Consider the following 9,078-nt stretch of genomic DNA (forward strand, 5'->3'; position numbering starts at 1 on the left):
ATGAGATGTGCTGCAGGTGTAAAATACACATCCAATTTCAAAAACGTACTACGAAAAGGAATACAAAATATCTCCATTTTCACACTGACGTTACAGTGCTAACAGTTTGTATATGCTGGGTTAAAGATAGGATTAAAATTAATTTCGGTTGTGTCTTTTCACTTTTTTAACGTGCCCACTAGAAAACTTAAAATTACATACCGGGCTCACATTATATTTCTACTGCGCAGCACTGATGTAAAAATAGAACTCCAGGTCTTCGAAAGAAGGGATGTCATTGCTGTCAACAAATCAATATACATACATACTGATTACCTTCAGACACACCCCAAGTTGTCCTAGGGGATTTAAGTTAAGCAGAATGCACGCTGCCTCACCTGGAAAATAAGTTCTTCAACTAAATATATTTTAAACTAACTTTGGTGGAGAAGAAAAAAATTGATGTGAAAACAACTAGAGGGCAACATAGGACAGTACAGAACTAGGGGATACGCTGTATTGCACAGGCTGTTGGAAAACTAAGAAATGGCAAGTCATTCAACGCGAAGAGTCCTTCAGAAAGCTTCTTAGACAGGATATGCAGTCAGAGAATTTCAAAGTCGGAAGGGGACCTGAAAGAGCAGAGGGAAAAAACCAAGACCAGAGAGGTTAAGTGACTTGCCCAACCAGTGGTGACAAAGCCAGTGTCTTTTACGTTCACTTGTTTTTAACCTGTAGCCATCTTAGGTCCGGTAGGATTTAAAGAGACGGACAGGACCTTTTAAGTGGGACACAATGAAGCCCCAAGCTAAAACAGTGCTTTGGAGCGGGGAGACGGGGGTGGGGCACGCTAAGTGTAGGTTGGAAAGGCTTCCCAGGTGATTCTAATAAACCTCCCTTGGCAACCCCCAGCTTTAGAAGCTGAGGAAGAAAGGTGGCTCTGGCAAAGTACCTATTTGATTTGCCTGGCGCCTCTAATTACTCTGGCAAACTGAACTTTCAGGGTCAGTGACTACAGGAATACAGAAAAGGTACAAAGAAGACAGTATTTGTGGAGGAGACTTGGAATCTCAGTTAATTGTGGGACTGCAGATAATGTTGTTTCTGTGCATTTGCTTGGATTGAGACACAGCTTTGCCGTTGCCTCAGAGGAAAAAAAAAATGTATGCAGAATTTGAATTTGGTCCTAAACTTTGTAAGCCCTTTTTCTATGGCTTTCAGAATAATAGAGTTTATGGGAGTTGCCAACTGCGTTCAGAGTGCATATTCAAACTGCCGTGCTAAATACTGCACTGCATCTTATTGTGAGGTGATCCCCAGATTAAAAAGTGGTTAGAAAAAAAGCAATAATAAAAATGAGTTGTTTACTGCGTTTCTGTGTGTAAACACGATCACATTAAAAAATCCTAGTGATTTTTTTTAAAGTCCCAGTTTAGGGAATCCAGAAGGGCCCTTGGAAATCATGGAAACATAGTGGTGCTTAAACGTTTTGTAATAGCAGAACTTGCTTTCCAAACCAGGTTTTAGGCAGGCCCATAATTTCTAAAAGGGCCACTGTGTTTGAGTGGGTACACAGAGGCCTGCTAACTCAGCCTCTGGCTCACCTTTCCCCCAACCTGCTCAGTGGCACCAAAGGCTCCAAGGAACCTCCGTGGGACTCGAGGACTCTAAATACCACCGTAGAAAGGACGCTACGCTGGCACAGCCCCCTCATTTAGCGGATAACAAAACTGAGACAGAGGGTTTGGTGATTTTCCCACAGCCACACAGCTGAGACAACTGACTAAGCAACAGTATACAGAGTGAGTCGGGAGGAGGAGAAACTAGAGTCCAGGAGAATAGTAGAAAGCATTTTAGGTACTCTATACATGATGCAGAAATGAGATGAATTTTCAAGTATTTTAGACATGACAGATGTTCATTTGCCATGTTCGATTCTTTCTTTCTTTCTTTTTGAAATTTTTAAAAATAGTTTATTTTTGAGACAGAGAGAGACAGGACATGAGCGGGGAGGGGCAGAGAGAGAGGGAGACACAGAATCCGACACGGGCTCCAGGCTCTGAGCTGCCAGCACAGAACCCGATGCGGGGCTTGTCATGTTCGATTCTTAACACAGATTTGGTAAGCCAGTTGTGTGATTCACGAGAGACATGTTAAAGCAGACCTTTTCCTGCCTGTTTGAATTGATGTGCTTGGCAGCTTAGACCTTCTTCAGCCTGCTTTAGAGGATCAACTGCTGTTTTGTCCTGAGTGAATAATATTCTACTGATTTTTGTACCTCTAATGGCAGCAATAGCACTAGATGAGATCTTCTTGTGTAGAGGGTAAAGCCAAGAGCAGGCTGTAACTGGCCAGAAATTATTTGAGGAATAGCTACTTGTTCATCCTTTCTGTTTAAACTATCTTCACCAAGTTTTGTTTTTGTTTTGTTTTTTTTTAAGAAATCTCTATGTCCAACATGGGGCTTGAACTCATGACCCTGAGGTCAAGAGTCACATGCCCTAGCACTCTCAACAATAGCCAAAACATGGAAAGAGCCTAAGTGTCCATTAACAGACGAATGGATCAAGAAGATGTGGTTTATCTGTACAATGAAATACTACATGGCAATGAGAAAGAATGAAATCTGGCCATGTGTAGCAACATGGATGGACCTTGAGGGTGTTATGCTGAGCGAAATAAGTCAGGCAGAGAAGGACAAATAACATATGCTTGCACGTATAGGAGGATTAGGAGGAACTTAACGGAGGACCATGGGGGAGAAGAAGGGGGGAAATGGTGGGGGAGAGGGAGAGAGGCAAACCATGAGAGGCTCTTGAGTGATGAGAACAAACTGATGGGCGGGGGAGGGGGAAGATGGGCATGGTGGGGGGCACTTGTGGGGATGAGCACTGGGTGTTATATGGAAACCAACTTGACAATAAACCATTTGTAAAAAACAAAACAAAACAAAAGAGTCACATGCCCTACCAACTGAGCCAGCCAGGAGCCCCTTCACCAAGTGTTTTTGAGACTGGAATTTGCCTGACTAGTGGCAAGAAGCTTACTGAGCCATGAAAGGAATAACTCCACAACAGCGATGACTGCATTAAATCAAAGATTCCAGTTCCTACTTCTATATCCAACTTTTAGGAATGTGGTTCTGCAGTTAAAAATACTCTGGAGACTTGGATTTGAGTCCCACCTCCTCTGCTACGGAGTAGCTGAATGACTTTGTAGAAGCCCTTTCCATCCTTCTTTCCGCATTCCTTGTGTGCTACTGCAGCGCTAGGCACTGGGAATTCAAAGAGCAAGAAAACAGGGTTTGAGCCCTTAGGGGGCCCATAGGTCAATGGAATAGACCCGTACACAAATAACCAAATTGTGATTTGGTAAGAATGGAGGGAATAACTTTGGCCCCGAGGGGGGCGTATTCCTTTACAGGTCAAACTCTATACCTGACTTACAAGATCCTTTCTGATCTGATGCTGACATCTTTTTCATTCTCTTCCTCCGTGGAACCCCTAACCTCCACCTTTAGCAAACTGCTCGGTCTCCAACACCTACCCGCTCTTTTAGGCCTTCATACATTGATAGGGGCTGTGCCTTCTGCCTGGAATGTCCTTCTCTCCCTTGTCTGCCTGGCAAGTTTCTATTAATTACTCATGACTTAGGATCCCTTCCTTCAGGATGTATTTCCTGATCTTTTGCCTGTAGGTGAGGCACCCTCCTCTAAGCTCTTCATTCATCTCCCTGTGATAGATAGTACTGGGTAATGGTTTTCTCCAGCCACAGCTGTCTGTCACTAGACTGAGAGCTCCTTGAGGCCAGTGAGAGTGTCTAATATTAGTCTTTGTTGACCTCAGCAGAGCACTTCACACCTGTGAGGTAAGGACTCAATGTTAAAAGAATAATGTTCCGTATCAACAACAGTTAACCTTCTTGGAGTGCTCACTACTGCCAGGTGACTATGCAAAGTACTTCACATGCATTTTCTCAGCTAATCCCCACAACTTCCATTAAGACACAGGTGTTACATGCCTGTTTTACAGAAGAGGAAGCTGTGGCTCAGAGATGCTAAAGTAACTCGCCCAATGGTGTTGGCTTATACTGGGATTTGAACCCAACTCATTGAATTGAGATCCAATTTCTAAAGCTCAAGCTCTTAACCACTATATTGTACTACAGAAGGGGGGGGGGGTTACAGACCTAATTAAGAACAACTTACAGACCTAGGGGAAAGAGGACATGAACATGCAACAGACCTGTGTTAAAAGTAAAAGGAAATAAGATTAAAATCAGTAGGCTGGTCCACATTATGGAGAATGTAGAGTTAGCCAGGGGCATGTAGATGTGGTATAAACAATAGGAAGGTATTTGCTTCAATTATATATTTATTGAGGACCTATTATGTGCCAGCCACTGTGCTAGCTAGCTACTGGGATATAAATATGCATAGTCTTTGCTCCCAAGACTCTAACAGCCAAGGTGAAGGAGAGACAGACAACAAATGATTTCAGAGTAATGTGGTAAGTGCCTTTATAGTGACACACGGACGGCATGATGGAAACACCCAGGAGGGAAGCCTAGCCAGGGGGGTTCACGGAAGGACTCTCAAAAGAGATGATGCCAAAACTGAGTCTTGAATGGTGACAGTATGTGTAGGGGAGCTTGAACCATTCTGTTATTATTGGAACATACAGTCAGAGGCAACAACAGGCAGGTGATTAAATCACTTGCCACGTATTTACTGAATGCCTGCTATATGCAAGACGCTGTTCCAGGCAATGGAATGAAGAAGGCAGACAAAACCCCTGCCCTCATGGATCACGAAAGGCAAGCAGGGGCCACTGCATGCCCATTTGTATAACACGTATTTTCTAAGAACTTAGATAAACAATGTCTTAACTGAGTTTCATAGTAGCTCTGAGACACCATAGTAGATATACTTGTCCAGCCTTTCCCAAAGTATGGAGGTACACAGGTGATGTGACAGATGAATTTAGGTGGTACACAGAAGAACACTGAAAACATTTCAGTAAGTCTAAGTGAACCCCTAGTAGCCCTCAAAGCATCAGAGATAGAAAGCTTCACTTCCTGCGGTTCCCTAGGTGACTCCACTCCTCCCCCATCTGTCGCCATAGAGATGAAAGGCTTCATTTCTCCAATTCCCCTCCTCCACCCCTAGGTGAGCCTCAGAAAGCCATCTTCATGGAAAGAACTCCGGAAAGAACTCCACGCTCCCCAACCACATCCCCGCTTCTCAAGCTGTCGCCATAGAAACTAAAAGCTTCATTCATCCCCCTTCCCCACTCATCTCCATGGTGACCCTCCGCCCTACCCCCTGGACAGTACCAGGATCAATCTCTACTAGAGGTTTAGAACTCAGGGAGGGCTGGAAGGAAGGGGAGGGTGACTCCTTGCTGTGGCTGCAGTCTCTGTCTCCCTCAGCTTTGAAGGCACGGTGGCCCCTCTGTAAAAAAATAAAAGGGGGGGGTTTTAGGAAACTACAGTTTATAGAGTACCAGTTAATTAGGTGCCAGGCACTGGCCTAGGTACTTAAACTCATCACCTGCCATTTTACAGAGCTTTAGGAAGAGAAGCTCACAGAGATGAAGGCACTTGGCCTTGTTGCCCCCCCCCCTCAGAGCCCCTTATCATCCTCACTGAAACTGGGCACTAAGAGGATTTTATTTCTAGCATTCTCCTTTTCTAGATGGCGTTGGACAAGTAGCTTCCAGTCTCCATGCCTCATTTTCCCTATCTGTGAAATAAGACCGTTGGACTAATCGTCATCTTGAATATCCCCCTTATTAATGTCCAGTCATAATAGTTCTGATTTTTTCATTGACTTTTCAGGTATGAACGCCGGCAAATCTTTTAAGGCATTTTTGTTGTTTTTAAACGGACACAGTGGAGGTCTCCAAACTTTTTCGATCAAACACTCCAAGTTTTTGTTTAGAGTCTCTCATGGTTTCTTCCAGGGCTTTTGGTGTTGTTTTGAAATGTCTATTTTGGGGGCGCCTGGGTGGCTTAGTCGGTTAAGCGTCCGACTTTCGCTTAGGTCCTGATCTCGCGGTTCGTGGGTTCGAGCCCCGCGTCGGGCTCTGTGCTGACTGCCGGCTCAGAGCCTGGAGCCTGTTTCAGTCTGTGACTCCCTCTCTCTCTGACCCTCCCCTGCTCACGCTGTCTCTCTCTCTCTCCTAGAAATAAAACATTTAAAAAAAAAAAAGTTTAAAAAAAAATGTCTATTTTGAAGAAATTCACAGGAAGTTGCAGGGTGGTCTCGTGCATCCTTCACCCCACTTCTGCCAATGCTGGCATCTTGTACGACTGCAGGACAGCATTACAACCAGTTGAGTGACAGACATTCCACAGCGCTTATTCAGATTGCCCCAGTTTTACATGAACTCATCTGTGGGGGTGTGGAGTTCTGTGCAGTTGTGTCACATGGGGAGGTTCATGCGTCACAGCCCCAGTCAAGGTGCAGAACTGCCCAGCCTTCACAGGGAGTCGTCCTGTTGTCCTTTCTGTAACCACACTCACCTAGTCCTTCCCCTCATCTCTAGTCCCTGGCAAGCATGCATTCGTTTTCCTATCTATAATTTTGTTTCTTCAAGAATGTTACACAAATGGAACCATATCATATGAATCCTTTTGGGACTGGCTTTTTGGGACTGGAGATTCATCCAAGTTGTTGCTTGTATCAACAGTTCGTTCCTTTTCATTGCTGAGTAGCATTCCACGGATGTAGCAGTTTGTTTAACCATTCACCGGACGAAGGACATCTTGGTTGTTTCCAGCTCGGTACTATCATAAACAAAGCCGATGGGTTTTTGGTTTTGTTTTTGTTTTTCGATGTGTGTGTGTGTGTGTGTGTGTGTGTGTGTGTGAACAAAAGATGTCTTTCACAGAGCAGAAGTTGTTACTTCTGATGAGGTCCAACTTATCCGTTTTTCTTTTTATGAATTTTGCTTTTGGTGTCAAGCCCAAAAGTCCTTTGCCTAGCCCCAGGTCCCAGAGATGTTCTCCTCATTTTTTCTAAGAGTTTTACAATTTTATGTTTTACATCTAAGCCATGCATTTTATATTTGAAATCATCTGTAACTGATCCATCATGGGTTCTGTTTTGTATAAGGTGTGAGGTTTAGGTCAAGGATTATTTTGCCTACGGCTGTCCAACTGCCCCAGCACCATCTGTGGGAAACATTATCCTTCCTCTACTGGACTGCTTTTGTACCTTTGTCAAAACTCACTTGGGCAGATTGGTATGGGGCTATTTCCGGGTTCTCATGCCTGTTCTGGTCTATGTGTCTAACCTATCAGTACTGCAGAGCATAGAGTTTTGAGACAGAAATGCTTAGTGCCACTTGCTGGCTTGGGTGACCCTGAGCAAGTTACTCTCCCATGGCTTCCCCGTCTCCCGCAGTGTAGACAACAGTCCTTCAGAGCCCCATGCGATCTAACCCCTGCCTACCTCTCTGTGCTTATTTCCTATGATTCCTACCCTTACTCACTCTGCTCCAGCCACACTGACCTCACTGCTCCTTGACCACATCACATATGCTCCTACTTTAGAGTCTTTCCTGGGCTGTTTCCTTATCCTAGAATCCTCTTCCCACAGATATCTCCATGGCTAACTCCCTCACCTCCTTCAGCTCTTTTCTCAAACTTCCCCTTCTCAGCGAGGCTTTATTTAAAGTGGCAAAGCCTCCGCCGCTCCCCTTTCCTTGCTTTTCCTCCATAGTGTTCATTACTATCTAACACACCATGTCATCTACTTATTTTTCGTCTGTCTCCCACCGCGAGAATATGAGCTCAGTGACAGCAGGCATTTTTTTTTTAATTCATTGCTGTATTCCTAGTGCCTAGACTGTGCCTGGTATCACGCACCTTTGCTGAATGAAGAAATGAGTGGAAAGATGGATGGATGGATGAATGGGTGAATGCATGAATACTGTGAACCAGCTCCCTCGAGCAGCCTCTCTGCCCCTTAGTTTGTGCCAAGACAGGACCCTGGTCCCATCCACTTGCCTCTCTAAGGCTGACCACCAGGTGGCAGCTGGAGCCTGAACTCTAGCCTCATTTGCTCCTCCCCACGCTTTCTCCCAGCCACCTGTCAGTCCTGCCCAGGACTGTTTGACCTTCTCTGTCTAGGCCAGGATACACTGTGTGAGCTGCTGAAGTAAGCAGCGTCAGTACCTCAAACTTTGCATCTTTTTCTCCTTAGAAAGGTACTGGTTTCTTTCCTGTCTCACCCTGCTCTCCGTCTCAGATTCGGGCTATTAGGCTGCCCCAAGGTCACTTCCGTAGCCTCTAGCCTCTAGGATATCAGGGCACATGGACTTAAAGAATTTCATCTCTGCTTCTGCCCAGCCCCAGCAAGCCTCTCCCAGTATTACTACACACCTTGCAGGGATAAAGACTAGATACTTTAGTGCCAGGGTCAAGCCTTTTGAGCCAGCCTGCATTTGGATCTCCACTGTGCTGCTTATTAACCCTATATCCTGGGTGATGTTGGGTAAGTGACCTACTTCAAGCCTTAGTTTTCTTAGCTGTAAGACGAGGATACTAATGGTACCAAACTCAGAGGGTGAGGTGAAGATTCAATGGGATAACATAGGTAAAATGTTAGCAGAATGCCTGGTATAGAATAAAGCTCATGAGAAAAACAATTAGGGGCTGGGGTAGAGATAAATAAGACCAGACATGACAAGAACTGGCAAGGAAGTAGGAGGAGGGTGCCACCTAGGTGACTAGGAGTCTGAAGCCAAAAAAGCAAAGCAAAGCAAAGCAAAACCAAACCAAACCACATAGAAGATCAAGGAAGGCTTCAGGAGAGAGATCACATTTCACCTGCAGCTTATAGGACAGTCAAACTGCCAGACAGTCAAGCTGGAAAGAGCATTCCAAGGAGAAAGAATGGTATGTGCCAACAAAGAGAGGTATGGAACAGCATGGGCATATTCCAGTAACTGTAGTCAGTTAAGTATGACTGAAATGCGTGTTTCTTGTGGGGAAGTGACAAGAAATGAGGACAGATAAGCAGGGGCCAGATCACAAGGGGTGTCGCGTGCCAGGTGAAGGAGGCCGCACTTGATCTGGTGAGCAGTGGGGAGT

Source organism: Hyaena hyaena, unplaced genomic scaffold (assembly GCF_003009895.1).
Source record: "Hyaena hyaena isolate Hyena2069 unplaced genomic scaffold, ASM300989v1 scaffold_451, whole genome shotgun sequence".
NCBI classification, from domain to species: Eukaryota; Metazoa; Chordata; class Mammalia; order Carnivora; family Hyaenidae; genus Hyaena; species Hyaena hyaena.